Source organism: Equus asinus, chromosome 2 (genome assembly GCF_041296235.1).
Source record: "Equus asinus isolate D_3611 breed Donkey chromosome 2, EquAss-T2T_v2, whole genome shotgun sequence".
Classification (NCBI taxonomy): domain Eukaryota; kingdom Metazoa; phylum Chordata; class Mammalia; order Perissodactyla; family Equidae; genus Equus; species Equus asinus.
In genome coordinates, this window is record NC_091791.1 from 87,928,946 (window position 1) to 87,945,896 (window position 16,951).

General features: G+C 45.2%; 1 protein-coding gene across 7 annotated transcripts in view; it reads left to right on the forward strand.

Moving 5' to 3' along the window:
• TMEM273 (transmembrane protein 273) overlaps window positions 1-16,951 on the forward strand; it is a 112,668-nt gene that overhangs the window by 14,117 nt on the left and 81,600 nt on the right. For all 7 annotated transcript variants that reach the window (XR_011496524.1, XM_070493179.1, XM_070493167.1 and 4 more), the window contains exon 2: window positions 10,684-10,871. The gene's annotated coding sequence lies outside the window, so the exon portion shown is untranslated. The remainder of the gene's footprint in view (window positions 1-10,683; window positions 10,872-16,951) is intronic.

Sequence of the window (16,951 nt, forward strand, 5' to 3'; positions counted from 1 at the left end):
GTCAGGGCTGTGGGAGGGACAGCCCTCCTGATCCCAAGGGCTGGAAACTGACGTTGGATGAGGAAGGCGAGGAATTCTGAGGAAATGTGGACACAGACAAATACAAAGGGAAGACCATGTGAAAACAGAGGGAGAGGGCAGCCATCTACAAGCCAAGGAGAGAGGCCGCAGGGGAAACCAAACCTGGAGACACCTTTCTCTCAGACTTCCAGCCTCCAGAACTGTGAGATGATAAATTTATGCTGTTTAAGCCACTCACTCTACGGCATCTTGAATGGCAGCCTGAGCAAGTTAATACAGGTATACCTGTGTGGGGCCACTTCTGGGTTGTCCATTCTGTTCCACTGTTTTATGTGTCTGTTCCTCCACAAATGCCACTCTGACTGCATTACTGTAGCTCTGCAGTAAGCCTTCATATCAAGTAGAGTGATTGCTTTCATTTTATTGTTGTTTTTCTTTATTGTTTATTTGGGGGTTTGTGTCTTTCAACATAAATTTTAGAACAACCTTGTCTATGTCTACAAAAAAACGTTGCTGGAATTTTGATAGGCATTCCATTAAACCTGTAAATTAACTTGGGAAGGACTGACATCTTCAATATGTTGAGTCCTCCGATCCATGAGCATGGTATACCTCCCTTCTGTAGGTCTTTGATTTCTCGCCTCGGCATACACGTCCCACGCATGCGTCGTCAAGTCTAGAGCCAGTGTTTCATTTTCTTTGGAGCAATTGTCAATGGTGTTGTGTTTTAAATTTTGGTTTCAAAATCTTTATTTGTGAATGTAAAAATGCAACTTATTTTTGTGTGTTGGTCTTATATTTGGCAGCCTTGCCAAACTCACTTATTAGTTCTAGAAGTTTCTTGTGTGTAAGTAACCATATTGTCTGCAAATGGGGACAGTTTTATTTCTTTGTTTCCGGTCTGTATGCTTTTTGTTTCTTTTTCTTGCCTTGTTGCAATGGCTGGAACTTCTGGTACTATTGAAGAGGAGTGCTGAGAATAGATATCCTCGCCTTTTTCTGAGCCTTAGGGGTAGGGAAATATTCAACTTTTGCTATTAAGTATGGTAATAACTGTTGAACTTTTGTAAATGCTCTTTGTCATGTTGAGGTGGTTCCCCTCTATTCCTAACTTATTGGGAGCTTTTTTCATTGTTGTTATTAATACTACCATCATGATAGAAGGGTGTTGGCATTTGAGAAATGTTTTTCCTGTGTGAATTGATATGATCGTATGATTTTTCTTCTTTAGCCTGTTGATATGGTGGATTACATTGACTGACTTTTAAATGTTGAATAAGCCTTGCATACCTAGAACAAATCCTTCTTGGTCATGGTGTAATTCTTTTTATACATTATTGAAATAGATTTGCTAATGCTTTATTGAGGGTTTTTGCCTCTATGTTCATGAAAAGTATTGGTCTGTAGTTCTCTTTTCTTGTGATATCTTTGCCGGTTTTGGTATCAAGGTAATACTGGTCTCACAAAATAAGTTGGGGATTGTTCTCTCTTTTACTTTTTTGCCAAGATTGTATAAAATTGAAGTAATTCTTTAAATATTTGGCAAAATTCTCTGCTGAAGCCATTGGGCCTGGAGATTTTTTTTTTTGAATTTTTAATTGCAAATTTGACTTGTTTAATGGTTGTAGGACTATTCAGGTAATCTATCTTATCTTGGTTGACTTCTATAGTTGTGTTTTTTGAGAACTTGGTCCATTTCTTCCAAGTTGTTGAGTTCGTGAGTGTGAAGTTGTTCGTAGCCTTCCCTTATTATCTTTTTAGTGGCTGCAGAATCTGTAGTGGAATCTCCTGTTTCCTTCCTGCGTTGGTGATTTGTGTCTTGTCTCTTTTTATCTTTATTGCTCTACCAGAGGCTTACCAATTTTATTGATTTTTTTAAGAGGTAGATTTTTGGTTTCATTGACTTTCTTTATTGTTGTCCTGTTTCAGTTTCATTGATTTCTGCTCTTGTTTCTTTCTTTCTTTTTTTTTTTGGTGAGGAAGATTGTCACTGAGCTAACACCTGTGCCAGTCTTCCTCTATCTTGTATGTGGGACACTGCCACATCATGGCTTGATGAGCAGTGTGTAGGTCTGCACCCAGGATCCAAACCCATAAACCCTGGGCTGCTGAAGTGGAGCATGTGAACTTAACCACTACACCACTGGGCTGGCCCCTCTGCTCTTGGTTTTATCATTTCCTTCCTTCTACTAGCTTTGGGTTTATTTTGTTTTTCTTTTTCTAGCTTCTTGAGGTAAGACTTAGATTGTTGATTTGAGACTTTTCCTCCTTTCCGATGTAATCCTTTAGTGCTATAAGTTTTTCTGTGGAATAGTTTCATTGGATATAGGATTTGAGATTGACAGTCCTTTTCTTTCTGCACCTGAAAAATGCTGTGCCACTTCCTCCTGGGCTCCATATTTTCACACGAGAACTCTGCTGTCATTCAAGTTGGTGTTTCCCTATAATAAAAGCATCATTCCTCTCTGGTTTTGTTACAGTTTTTCTATTTTTAATTTTCTGAAATTTACTTATAGTGTATCTTGGTGTGGATTTCTTTTGGTTTGTCCTATTTGGGATTTGCTCAGTTTTTGAGTCTGTCAGTTTATGTTTTTCACTAAGTCTGGGAAGTTTTCAGCCACTATTTCTTTGAAAACTTTTCAGCCCCACACTCTTTCTCTTCTTCTTCTGAGACTCCAATGATGCAAATGTGGGATCTTTTGTTATTGTCCAGCAGGTGCCTGAGATACATTGCTTGATTCCTTTGTTTGGCTGGAGTGCATTCTCAGGCAACACATAAAATAGAGTGTGAGGCAAGCACAATTTCTAAATCGTGGCATCCATAAAAAATGTCTTTATTCTTCTCTCATATTTCACTGTTCGTATGAGTAAGGAATTTCAGGTTGAAAATAAATTTTTCTATCAGGATTTTTAAGGCATTGCTTCATAATCTTTTAGCACCCAGTGTGGCTGATGTGTGGTCAAAAGCATGGATGGTTTTCCTTCCTTTGTCGGCGACTCAATTTTACTTCTCCTTTCTGAAAAGTTTAAGGTACCCTTGTTTATTGTTATGACCAAACCACACAGCATTGATTACTATAGCTTCATAGTAAGTCTTGAAATCTGATAGTGTAAGCCCTTAAACTCTGTGCTTTTTTTTTTCCAAGATTAACCAACTACTCTAGGTCTTTGCATTTCTATGTAAATTTAGAATCATTTGTCAATTCCCACAAAAATAAAACCTCCTGAGATTTTACTTGGGCTCAAAGTAAATGTACGACTCAATTTGGAGAGAATTGATATGTTACAAAGATTGAGACTTTCCCTCCAGTAACAAGGCATATGCCTTTATTTCTCAGGTTGTCTTTTATTTCCTTCACTAATATTTAAGAGTTTTTAAAAAATATAGGTCTCATACATTTCACTTTGTTAATTGATAAATATCTTATAGTTGTGGTTTTGTGTGGAGCTCTTGACCTTTTTGCATTTTCTGACTGATTATTGAGATCTTGCCAGGGCCCTGGGAGCTCTGGGCCCTTCTGAAGTCCTGGGCAGTGAAATAGACGTGTCTCATGAGGACCTCTCAACCCGGGCTCCCCTTCATCAGGGCAACTTGACTTGGCACTATGACTTTCAAGATGCTGCAAGCAGGAAAGGGACATGGCCCAATCTAAGTTGAAGGAAGAGTCTTCTGACTAAAGTGTGTGTGTTCAGGGCTGTGGGGGAAGAGACCATGCCAGAGGCAAGGACATTAGTCTGGAGACCATTGTCAGAGCAGTGGCCCTGCCTAGATTACCTTGTAGTGGGAGGAGGGGCCTCTCCCTAAGGAGGTCAGTTCAGCGATCCTGACTATGGCTGCTCCCCGAGCTGTGGACCCTTTCTAAGTGCTGGAAGAACGGGCAGAGCTCCTTCCCCACTAGAAAACTCCATTCCCCACTGGGATGGTTTGCTCTCCATCCCCAGTGTGAACCTCCATGACTCTCTCCTTTCCTTGCCCCCTCTGTGTGGCACGTTTGCCTCCCTTGTCACATCGGACCCAGTCACATCGGCTGTATCTCTGAGCTTGGCCCTTCACCACCAGCTCGGCACTGCTGCCCCAAATGGCATGGCTGGTGGCCGCTGATGCTGGCGGTGCCGAGCTTGAGGTCATCACCTGTCCTTGGACTCTGAGCTTGGGAGAGGCCCACTGGGGAATTTAAATCAGCGTCTGTCAGTCGTTACCCAGCAGTTCCACTCAAATCCAAGTCTCGGCCTGGAAGAACAATGTACCTAAGATACAGCAGATTCTCATATAAATCCAGATCACTTTCCATTGAAGCTTGGCTGGAGACTTTCCAGAAGCAGGCACGATACAGTTTCATCGCATGACAGTTTTCTGTTGCTTCCCTTTTCCATTGGAGAAGCAGAGAAAATACAGATCTGGTGGAATCCACTAGCAAGTGCCTAATTGGTCTGCCATGCAACCAAAGCTGCTCTCAACCCACCATACCCAAACAGGTAGCAATGTTTAATCATTTTTCATAGCCTCTAATGAAAATAGCGCTCCGTCTGGCCAGGCAGTGCAAAGTGCCCGACAAATGAATTTTGAGTCCCAGGCGAGAACCCTAGATCTGGAAGGTCTTGGATCAACTAATGACACACCTTGTGCAAATTTTAAACCTCCCAGTAATGTCCGTGCATGCGGCCTAATGGTACTATCGAGATTTTAGGATTGGTACATATATTAGTCACTGTAATTAAAATCCTGGAGTTATATTATATGTTATTTGTATGGCAGTTTGTGATGTGTTTAATGCTCCCAGTTTCGAAATTATTAAAGCTACTGTCCCTGGGCTGGCCAAAGTGATAAGCAAAGTAACAATGTGATCTTATTCCCTCTCGGTGGGGTGGGTGGGGAGGAGGACGCGTGTGGGATATTCTTATAAAGGGACCAAATGCCAAATAAAAGAATTCCAGCTGTGCAACAGGAAAGTTGAAATGGTTTGTTAGGATCATTAATATTGCAATGAAAACTAATTAAACCTGGAGCTAGAAGGAGTTCATTAGTGGTTTGGAGGCGAGGATTCTGCTTCTGCAGCGTGGGTTGCAGCACTGGGGAACTGGGGAGGCTGTCAGCTGGGCTGAGGGTCGCTCTCTCCTTTCTCTGGCCTCTGGAATTGGCTTGGCTCTAACCGTAGGCACCTGGCAGATGTGAGCCCAGAGATTTCCCTGAAGTACCCCAAGTACCCTCAGCTCCTGTCCCTGGAGGGGACCTGGGCAATGCCACACCTGTGTCTGGGTGGGCTGCCCCTTGCAGGCTACTAAAAATGGGCTTTTGAAGATTGGGGAAGGGTGGAATCGGCAGGTTTTCTTTGCAAGCAATGAGAGACATTTTCACGTTGCATTGACTCCCTTTGAACCACCAGAAATAAAAGTAACCCAAAGCTTTGGCAGTAGATCTGTGCGACCAAAGTACTTACATACACGTCTCGGTGGCTCTTCTCGATGGTCCTCATAACATTGCTTTATCATTTTCCCCCTGAGGTGGTTGTCTGAGAGACAGAGGACTGTGTTGTTGCGGGTCGGGGTCCCCAGGCAGCAGATTCTGAGATGGGGCTTGGCGGGCAGGAGGTCTATGAAGGGGGGCCCTTGGGACCTACCCCTGTAGAAAGGAGTGTCCAGAAGCAGGTGTGAGTGGAGGGAGAAGTCAAGCTGTGATTCCACCCAACCTTGGGAAGCTTCAGAGCTGGAGTGGCCCTTCATTGGACCTCCGAGTTGGGTTGAGATGGCAGGTTTTACATACTTGAGTTTTGATGGGTCTGTAGATGGGGTTCGCCCTGGGAAAATGGGACCATGGACCAGGTGGCTCTGGGCTGATGTGACCCATGAAGGTGCCGACAGCTAGAGGCCCCCGCCCACAGCATCCCCAGCAGCTGGGGCAGCAAGTCCTTCCTTGAAGGGGGTTCTAGGCAGCACATGGCAACATCCTTTGCAGTTTTGTTCATCATGATCTCCCTTGACCCGAGCATAGTACCTGGCACATAGTAGGTTTTTACCAGATATTTGTTAATGTAGATAGAATATTTGCATTTCACACAGAGAAAACCAAGTCTTAGGAAAGCGAAGAAAAAGGGGGAACGAGAGTTAGAAGGAAGGTCCCTGACTCCAGAATCCCAGCCCCGGCCACTGTCTCTTACCCCTCTCATGAGTGATGAAGTACAGGAATGGGGTGATGGTCATCTGGCCTCTGGTGAGAACAAAATCAAGTTCACCTTTCAATGCCCAAAGAAGATAGCTAGGTTTTCTCTCTTTCAAGGCTGTTCCCTGAGTCTCCAGCCTAGGCCAGCCTTTGCAGGTCTCAAGAGGAAGGACAGGGGCTTGTCCATCAGGTTGAACAAACTTGGCCTTGAGTTCGAGGACCCCCAGAATGAAGGGCAGGCCCTGCTGTCCACACTATGGCTCGGCAGCTTTGGCCAACCCAAGGGGCCGCCTGGGGCCAGGGTCTGGGAAAAGGGGCCAGAGCCTGTGGACACAAGGCCCAGGGTTGCAGGGAAGTTGCCCTGAGATGCCTGTGGATAGTCTGTCACCAGGTCTCAGCCCCCGTGCTTGCATTTTAGGAAAAACCAAAACAAGCAAGTCAATCTGATAACCAGACAAATAAGGCAAAAATGTTTACATTTCTTGATTTTGTGGTCGTTGAATTCGGCACCTCTCAGCGTGCCATGAGTGGGTTACGGAGGTGCCAATATGTTGTTCCCCTTGGCCCTGGGAACAGCAGGCACACAGAGAGGGGCGGCTGGTCAACTCCAACCACTGGCAGCCTCTTCTGTCTATTCCCATGTGGTTCACGTGCCATAATCTAGAAAGGTTGGGATGGCCCACCTGAATCCCTTTGCTGGAGGGAGCGTATTTTGAACATTGGAAGCAAAAAGTGCTGGGCATCTCTGAGAAGGAGATAAAACCACTTTCACATTGTGGTAAAAATCTTTCTCAGTTTTCCAAGTCAAATCTCACGTCCCAAAGGAGATGGCCTTCTTCTCCCAGGGTCATGCTTCAGCTGCCAGATCCACAAGATCCAAAGGCTCCTGGGAGCATCTGGCTCAAGCCCGTCATCTTACAGATGAGGACGCCGAGGTCCAGGAAGACAAACCTCTGGGCAATGGTCATAGAGATGAGGGAGAATTAATTTGACATCGTTATTAACCCTGCTCATTATCCTGGAGTGATCCCATAAGAGCTCGTGAAAAATGGTAATTATTTCATTGCACACTTTACCTACACGGTATATTTTCCGCACTGTATAATTATGCCACCATAATTAATGGTGGTTAATTCTTCTGTAGCTGAAAGCGGTCTGCTGAAGGGGGTGTTTAAATATCTTTTCTTTTCCACTTCAGGGTTAAGCCTAGGCATCCTTTTGCTTTTAGTTTAACCACAGGAAGCAGAGAGAGGGCACAAAGAACACGTTTTCGGGACATCACTCGCAGACCCCAATTCTTGATGGTCAGCCATCATTTCCCGCCTTCGGGGGAGGAACACATCTCTGGGACACTTCAGGATGCTCCACAGCTCCTGGAGACTCAACCTGACTTCACTGTAGGCCCCCAAATGCCACCATGTCAGAGGAGCAGAGAATTCAACAATCAGTTCTGAAGCTTCCTTGTCCACCTTTCAGGATTATTGACATAATTTATAATGTTTTGGATTAAGTTCAATGGCAATAGAATAGAGAAATCTAAAATCTCAGTAGCTTACAAAAGTCTGGATCCAGGCAGCCCAGCGGCAGAAATGCAGTTCCACGGTGTCATGCTGGTGCGGGCTCCCCTCTTTCTTCTTTGCACCCTGGTATGTAGCTTTCATCCTCAGGGTCACCTCATGGTCCAAGTTGGTTGAAAAGTTCCAGCCATCATGTCAGCATTCCAGGCTGGCAGCAGGAAGGAAGGTGGGGGCCAGAGGGAGACTGAAGGTTGCTCTTCCCGGTTGAATAGATTTTCCAGCTTTCCCATGGAACAATTCGTTTCCATTTCATTGGCCAGAATCAGTCACAGATGACCTTTAACTGCAAGAGAGGGAGGTAGATAATGATTTAGCAGGTGTATTTTCCTCCAGGATTCTATAACTATGGAAGAAAGGAGGTTAATGGTTGGTGTAGACGATTACCGCCTCCCTCACGAGGTAACACATGTCAAGCCTTTAGCACAGTGCCCAGCACGAGTTTAGGTCCTTGTTTATTTAGCCGTTATTAACGGAGCGCCTCCACCTGGGAGGGCAGAGCCGCAGAGAGAAGGCCGTCCCTGTTCTCGGGGAATTCTTATCTAGCGCTCAGCCAGCACACGGAGGCACAGACATTCTCTAAGTGGACAAAGCCTCTGATGGATCTGCTTCCCGTCGATGGCACCTTTGTGATTTCCAAAGCAGGAGGCTGCAGAGCCAGTCAGCCAGTGTTTTGAGGGTCCCTGTGGTCTGCCAGGTCCTTTTGCCATAAGAAAGTTTTGGGAGCTGCTGACAGAGGCTGCTCGTGTCGGGCGGCATAGTTTGGTGGGAATGGTACAGGTTGCGAGCCAGAGAGTCCTTGTTCAAATCCTACAATGATGCTGATGCTGGCCCTCAGTGTGGCCAACCTCAGGTTCCTGGTCTGCCACATGGGGATAATGACCCTTACCTGGCAGGACCATCACGCAAATAGTGCCCAGCCCAGCTCTTCTTGTTAAGATTTTGCTGCTGTTATACCTGGCAGGGCCACTCTGAGAACCCCTGATTTAGGGAAAGTGCTTACCTTTATAACAGATTTCCTCTTCTGTCAAAGGGGAACACAATTCCTACATTTGAGGCTGTTTGCAGATCGAATGAGAAGATGTGTGAAGAGCACCCTCATACAACAGATGATCCATACATGGCCCCCTATTCGAAGCTCCTGCCTGATGCAAGGATGCTTTCTTTGACATTCCAAAGCGAGGGCTTCCATCCTCTGTTTAAAACTTTCTTAGGTCAGGGAATCCAGGGGCAGCCCCTGAGAGGAGGTTTTGTTATGGAAGTGCTCCCAGGCGAAACTGGTAAGGGAGTTGTGAGAGGGCAGGGTAAGGGAGGAGGCCAGCCAGGGAGTGACTTCAGGCCAAGTCCTGCCAAGTCAGGTGGGGGTAATCTCAGCCTGATTCCAGGGGGCTCTGGAGGGTTCCATCTCAGAGTTGTTCCAGCCTAAGGCCAAGGGGCTGGGCTTCCAGTCTCTTGTACCCCTCAGCTCCTGCTAAGGGGCACTTTGGGTGCTCCCTGTGCTGGCACAGGAGCTCCAGCAGCCTGAGGGCAGTCTTCCTTCAAAGGCGCAACTGAGTTGGGAGGTGGAGCAGAGATCTGGTCAAAGAGATCCGAGGGGCTCTGGGCGGGGCACCGACCTGTCCACGGTGGGAAGTTAAACATGCTTTTCTGTCTGGGTCTCACCCAAAACCACAAAACCAAAAACAAAGGTGTGAAGTGCACACATATTCTACCGCGAGGGTCTAGACCTATCCACACAGACTTGCCATGACCACTCACAATGGGTCCTGGTCCCTTTAGCCAATCACCAACCTCTAGTGCATGTTCAGGCTGGGAATGGCTCAGAGTAAGGATTCTTTGAATTCGGAGGTTGTGGGGTTGGCCCTCCCAGAGTAGGGTACTTTCCTGGCTCAAGACAACTGAAGGGTACTCGGGCATACTCCCTCATGTGGGGAGTGTGTGCAAGAAGGGAAATTAGGGGCCAGCCCGTGATGTAATGGTTAAATTTGGCATGCTCCTCTTTGGTGGCCTGGGTTCCAGGGTTTGGATCCTGGGCAGGGACCTACACCACTTGTCAACCATGCTGTGGTGGCATCCCAGATACAACATAGAGGAAGATTGGCACAGATGTTAGCTTAGGGCCAATCTTGCTCAGCAAAAAAAAAAAAAAAAAAAAAAAAAAATTGACATCTCCCCTCTCCCACCTATCTGGGTGCTTCCTAAGCTTAGAAACTCCTAGGCCCCCCTCCCTGCTATAGGAACAGACCAAAGGTGGGGAGAGAGAAGAGGTTTTAGGAGAGCTTGTCCTGAGCATCCTGGAGGGCCTGGGGATAAGGCACACAGAGAACAGCAAGAGGAGAGGGAGGGGGAGAGAGGGGAATAGGGAGGGAAAGGGAAGAGAGAGACAGAGAGACAGAGAGAGACAGAGAGTCCATGCACGCCCACAGCACAGCTGACAGGAGGGGAGGGCATCAAGAGACCGCATGGAACCCCACAGCAGTGGGAACGCTGTTCCTTCTTCCTACCCCCAGCCCTGGAGGATGCAGAAGAAGCAGAGCCTGAGCAAGAAAAGATGCACCAGGCCCCTCCTCCCACTGAGCAAAAGGGAGAAGATTTTAAACGGATGAGAGATGGAGTTTGATTTCCATTGGACAAAACTTTTTAATACCCAAAACACAGATGATGGAATGCCTGAAAGTGATTGAAATGCTAAGGGACGTGCTCACTGTTGTTTGGGGCAAGCAAGGGAAACCTGACCTTCCCTTCCTGAAGGCAGTGGTTGAAGGGAAAAAATCATTTTCTGTCTGTACCTTTGAGCCTAGCTCATTGAGTGTGCCAATTACACATAATTTTTAATGACATTGAAACGTTCAGTTAGCTAAAATTTATTTGATTATTTCCCTATTGTTGGACATTTGAATTGTAAGGTGTTTTAATTTTTTTTCCTTTTAGGAATAATACTGCAAAACCTGTACGTAAATGTTCATAGCAGCCAAAAACTGGAAACAACCCAAATGACCTTCAGCGGGTGAACAGTTAAACAAAATGGTGGTCCATCATACCGTGGAATCCTACTCAGCAATAAGAAGGAACGAAATACTAACACTTGCGGCAACTTGGATTATCTCAAGGGAATTATGGTGAGTGAAAAAAGCCAGTCCCAGAGGGTTAAATACTGTCTGATTCCATTTACATAATGTTCTTGCAATGACAAAATGATAGAGATGGAGGACAAAGCCGTGAATGCCAGGGGTCAGGGCCCTGAGGGGAGGGAAGTGAACATGGTTCTAAAAACACAAGGGATCCTTGTGGTGATAGAACGGTGCACAACTTTTCACTGCTGGTGCCACTGGTCTATGTGTGATGACGTTGCATAGCCTTATACATCCATGCAAATAAGCAAGTAAAGCGGGGGAAATGCGGATAACAGTGGTGTTTCAGTGTCAATTTCCTGATTGTGACATTGTACTACAGTTACACAAGATGTTGCTATTGCGGGAAACGAAGTGAAAGCAACACTGAATCTCTCTATTGTATCTTCTTATAACCGCTCCATTACCTCAAAATAGAAAGCTAAAAAAATAAAATCTTCTAACTGAAAAATGTAAATCGATGTAAAGAATGTATTAAGTAATTAAAAGTAAAAGTATTTGGAAAAAGGAAAACACTGTATTGATGGTTCCTGTACTTGTATCTTTTGGTGTTTCTCGGCTTGTTTTTTCTTAGGATAGATTTGTAGAAATGGAATTATCGAATCAAATGGTATAATTTCTTTAAGGCTCCTAAAATATATTATCAAATTCGTTTCCAGAAAATTTGCAGTTTATGGACCCACCAGAGTTTGTGCCCACAGCAGTGTTAATCATCTCTCTCAACATTAAAAACACGAACAAAAATAACTCCCTTCCTTGTTGCCAATTCCATATTCACTCGGAAGCATCTCATTGTTTTAATTCTCATCCCATTGATTATTAGTGAGGCTGTACCTTTTTTTCATCTTTTTATGGTTTATTGGCCATTTGCCTTCAGACTTAGCTCATATTTCTATTGGGATCTTGATAAGTTTTTACTTTCCGATTTGTAAGAGTTCTTTAAATTATGAGACTATTAACTCCTTTATCATATTCGTTGACAATATTCTCTTTTAGTTTGTCTTGGCCTTTTAATTTTTAAATGTGGCATTTTTGATATAACCTATATAGGATATTCATACATAGACTTTGCAGTTTAATCTACCAGTATTTTCCTTTGTGGTATTTTTAAGAGCTCATCTCAGAAATGCCTCCACCATCCCCGTCTCAGTAATTATCGGCATGTATTTACTTCTTTTTTTCTAAAGTTTCATTATAAATAAAAATCCCATTTGTTGACTAATCCATTCTTTTCCCCTTGGGTGTGATGTTCCCTTTGTCTTCTCAATTCTATATATTTTTGAGATTTCTTTCTGTTCTTACATCATCTGTTCCATTGATCCGTTTGAAATTCTTCTGCCAATAAAACACTTAATTGTTGGAACTTTCAAATACACTTTAAAATTTGGCACAACAGTTCCCCTTGCTTTTTAAAAACTCTTCCAACCTTTCTCACTTGTTTATTTTTTAGATAATGTTTAGAATTATTTTATAAATATTTCTTTCATTAAGAAATTCCTCTGGCATATCGATAGCAATTGTATTAACTATTTAATTGGAAAGCAGTTAACATTTATTTATTTATTTTTGGGCCTATTTATGGGACCCAACGGCAACTTTGCAATATCATTGCATTTTTTCCTCCATTTGTTAAATTATTACTTTACACATTTCAGTAAACTGTCATGTTGACTACGCATGGATTATAATAGTTATTTGTGGTTATTTTACGCTTTAAAAATATCTTATGAAGAACTCATTTTCTTATTTTTCCTTTTTAGTAGTCGTCACTGGTATTTAGCAATTTTCTTGATTTATGTCTATTTATCTTGCGCCTGACAATCTTATTGATTTAAACTATTTTTTTTTTTTGGTCCATCCTCTTGAGTCTTCTTAGTTTATAATCATATTGTCTGTAAATAACATAAGACTGCACATTTCTTTCCTGGAGTCCTTCCGCCTTTCATTCTTCATGCTTCTGGCACAGCCAGAATTTCCCAGCCTGAGTTCGCCAGTCCTGGTGGTCGCCAGCTTCGTTCCAAAGGTAATGAAGCTGCGTATTAGCGAATTAAGTATTATTTTGGCTTAAGGTTGGTTTTTACCGTTCAAGAACGGATCATTCCATTTTTAAAATCCTAAGAGTCATCTTTATGCTCAGTTTCATCAAATGTCTTTTCAGTATCTGTTGATACTGAAAATTCAGCATGAATATTGTCCCCCCAAGGTTTCCTAATTTTCTAAAGCCAATTTTAATCATTTGGTTTTTCTCCAGAAAATTGGTTAACTTTATCTGGATGGATCTTTGTACTTTTTGGAGTAAATTTCAATGTAAGATTTCATAATCATTTATAAGTGATTATGAAATTTCCTTACTTTTGCTATATCTCATTTCACGTAACTAATTATATTTATTTGTCGCTCTCTTTCCTTGAGTAGATTTACCAGAAATTTCTCTATTTCCCTGTGATTTTCACCCACCCCCACCCCTACACACAAAGAGCCCCCTTGAAGAGGATTTATTAATTAGTTCCTCTTAGGATGGGAGCCTTTTCTGCTTTTTTGTCTTATTTGCTGTATTGATTTCTGCTTTTATCTCTATTGTTTCCATCTACCTGTTCTCCTTGGGCTTTTGTTTTCTGCTAACTTCTCACTCTCTTGACTAATCTTCATTTTTACATATACATAATGAAAGAACTTAAGATTATAAACTTGTTTCTGCTTCCACTTTGGGCTACATTCCATATCCTTTGAAATTCAGTGTCTCTGTTTTTGCTGTTTTTTTCCCCAAGATTCTGCAATTGCAAATGTTACCTCTATGATCCGAATTAATTAAGAGCCTCCTTCTCTTTCTTAAATTTTCACATTTTTAAAAACATTTCCATGGGCTAAATTTCGTTGGTTTGTTTAAACTTTGTTATCAGCTTCCAGGTTTGCTGTACTCTGTTTTTAAAGCAGACTTTTGCATGCATAATTTCTGCTTTTTACGTTTTTTTGTCTTCATTTATAAATGTCCTAGGATGCTTGAAAAGTAGCAGTATTCACTGTAGGGCACAAAATCTAAACTCTACCTGTTAATCCAGTCTTATTAAATACAATCCTTATTTCCATGTCCTTGATTTTTAACTGCTTGGTTTGTCGAAGGTTAAAAGATGTTTGTTAAAATCCATTGCAATCATTTTCCCTTCCAGTCCCTATTTCCATGTTCCTTCCAGCGCTTTATCTCTGCTGTGCTATGTTATCCTGCAGATGAAATTTCATGGGAGTTACGTATTTACCCGGAATAGTTTCTTTCGTCGGCTCCAGCATTTTCTTCCAAAGCGGCTTTTTCTAAGCTGGCACTCTGTTTTCTTTAGAACGCTCTCCGCCATTTATGATCCATCCCTCACTGAGTTCCTCATTGGCCATCTCCCCCTTGATTCCTCACGGGTCCTGAGAGCAGAGCCTGCCTGCCGTTCACTTTCTCCCTGCGCCCACTTGGCCCTCGGCACGTTTGGTACCCCCGATAAACATATAGTCGAGCAATGGACAACAAATGACAGTCTTTGACACTTGAAATTGTTTTATGTTTTAACCGCAAATTTAATCTTATCTAGAAATAATCTGATCACCCCTGCTTGTTCTTTCCTTTCCCTCCCGTGGTTCCCAGCAGGAGAGGGGGCGGTCATCGGGCTGCCCCTCGCTTGGGGTACTGCAGCTGTCCCCTGTGAGGAGCCCCACTTTCTCCTCCCGTTTTCCTCCCCGCATGTCTGCCTGCCATCGCCTCTCTGTTCCCTGCAGGCAGAAGGCAGAACGGAAGGAGCACTGGCTTGCAGTAGGTGACCAGGTCACAAACCTGGCTGGGCCTGCTGAGTGACTTTGAGGACACTATTTAACCCCTCTGGACCTCAGGCCTCATTTGTGTGAGGATAAGCAAGATGCTGTGTGGAAGCCACGACGCTGCTCAAAGCGGACCCTCCGTGGTCCTTCCAATCCCACTCTTTAGGGGAAAATGGTAAACACCACCTGCCGGGAGGCTGCTTGCTGACCTGTGGGAGGGCCTGACATCTTGGGACTGTTGGCTGTTAGATGTGCCAGGTGCCACTCCTGGGCCTGGGAAGACAGACATAAGTGCTGTCACAGCATCAAGGAGTGACCCAATCCTGGAGTAACATGAGCCATGAGCCCATTAGCTTGTCGGGCATCTGCCTTCCACACGGTGGCAAAGTGACAGCGATGGTTATCCCCAGTTTATCGTTGGGAATGGGGTTAAGAGGTTCGTTCTGCATCACACAGCGAGGCGGGGGGGAGCTGCCGTTATTAACATTTTCAATTAACTCAGGGCCCTGCTTCGGAGAAGCTGAGTCCTCTCATCTGTGCTGAGGTTTCTTACTTGCATCTGCAGCATTGCGAATGCTGAAGGGACCTTGGGTCACGTCTGACACTGACGCTTCTTGGGAAGACGGTCTGTGGACAGGACTTTTGCCGCCCCTGCTCATGGTGAAGAAACCCAGGCGGGGGCCTTGACCTCTCTGGGCTCTCCAAGGAGCAGTGTCAGAACTGACGTCAAGAGACCCAGAGTCTCAGTGCCTGGGGCCCCCCAGTCAGGCCCCCTCCATTAGGAGTGTTCTAATGCCCAGCCTCTTCGGGCCGACCACCCCTGTCCTGGACATCCCGACCTCCGGCCCCTGCACCTGAGCCCCCTGCAGCAGCCTCTCTGAAGGGTGGGTTCGTGCCCTGACACCTGGAAAGTTAGGCCTCTCCTGTTTCGCCAAGCTCTGCCTTCCTGGCCAAGGTCATGTTACCAGCCCTGTCTCAGGAGGGCCCCTGAGACAAGGTCCCATGGACTCAGGAGCATCCATGAGGTGCAGGAGTCCCTGGGCCTACGTGGAGGTGGCTGAATTCAGTGTCCTCTCCCTCCAGCCACCCTGCACGGTACCTCCCTCCTTGGCCTCTCCCCCGTCAAGGCTCTGGAAGTGTCCACCGTACTCAAAGGCCACGTGCCTTGAGGACAAGAGGTCATTGTGTGTTTTCCACTGCCAGCTGTGTCTGTTCATTTTCCCATGCTTCTCACTCTTCGGAGCCATGGCCTTCAGCTCCAGAGCTGGACAGACAAACGCCTGGCCAGGGCCGTGGGCACAGGCTCGCTCTCAGCCCCCAGCAGCTGGGCCAAGCCCGGCCCCCCGTGGAGGGCCACGGCCATCCCAACTTGGCTGCGCGAGGACTCCTGGCTGAGCATCCCCAGCAAATGTTGGCTCTCGATTCCTCTAAAGGAAGAGGAGTACTTTCTCGCTTCCCCGGGGTGCCCTGAGGATGAATTATTTACTATTTGCAAAGCACTCTGTAGGGTTCAGTGTCATTACACAGGGACCACAAGGCTCCGAGGCGGTCCTGGAAGCGTGACAGGGAGGTTGTTACTATTAAGCATTTATATAGCACTTTGCATTTGCGAGTGCTGCCCACTCATTTATTAGTTAATTCTCGCAGCACTCCGGGGCTGTCAGCGGCCGTCGGTCGCCATCTTCTTCCGCCTGGAAATGGGGTTGCTGAGGTCAGGAGAGGCCAGTGGCCTTGCCCAGGGTTACCCGACACGGGTGGCTCGGAGCTCAGGCCACACCCTGTGCGGGCTGGACTCGCTGGCTCTGCCTTTGAGCGCTGCGAGCTAGCCGCAGCTTTCATTTCTGACAATCTTGTCATCAACCCACCCCCATCCACCAGTCGGGAGCCCTGCAAGGGATTGCTGTAATTTGTGACCTCGGCGACACTCCCAGGAACGCTCTCAATTTACGACCTACTGTATCGTGAAGGAATGAGCACTGGCTTTGGAGTCAAAAATCTGGCTGTGCAACTTACAAGATGTGTGAGGGTGAGCACGTTTCTTAATGCTTCTGAAGCTCAGGGCCCTTGATTATCAGTGAGGGATAGAAAAGCCAGTGAGCCATTTCTGAGGATCTGAAGCATTAGTGGACTCGGCATGAGATGAAGCCTTAGTGCTTGTGAGCTCCAAGCCTCTGATCACTGTCACGGCACACACAGAATTCAGCCTCAAAGACGACTCAAGCAAGCCCGTGGGAAATAACATAAAGGAGAGCTTTGGGTCAAAGAGACTCACT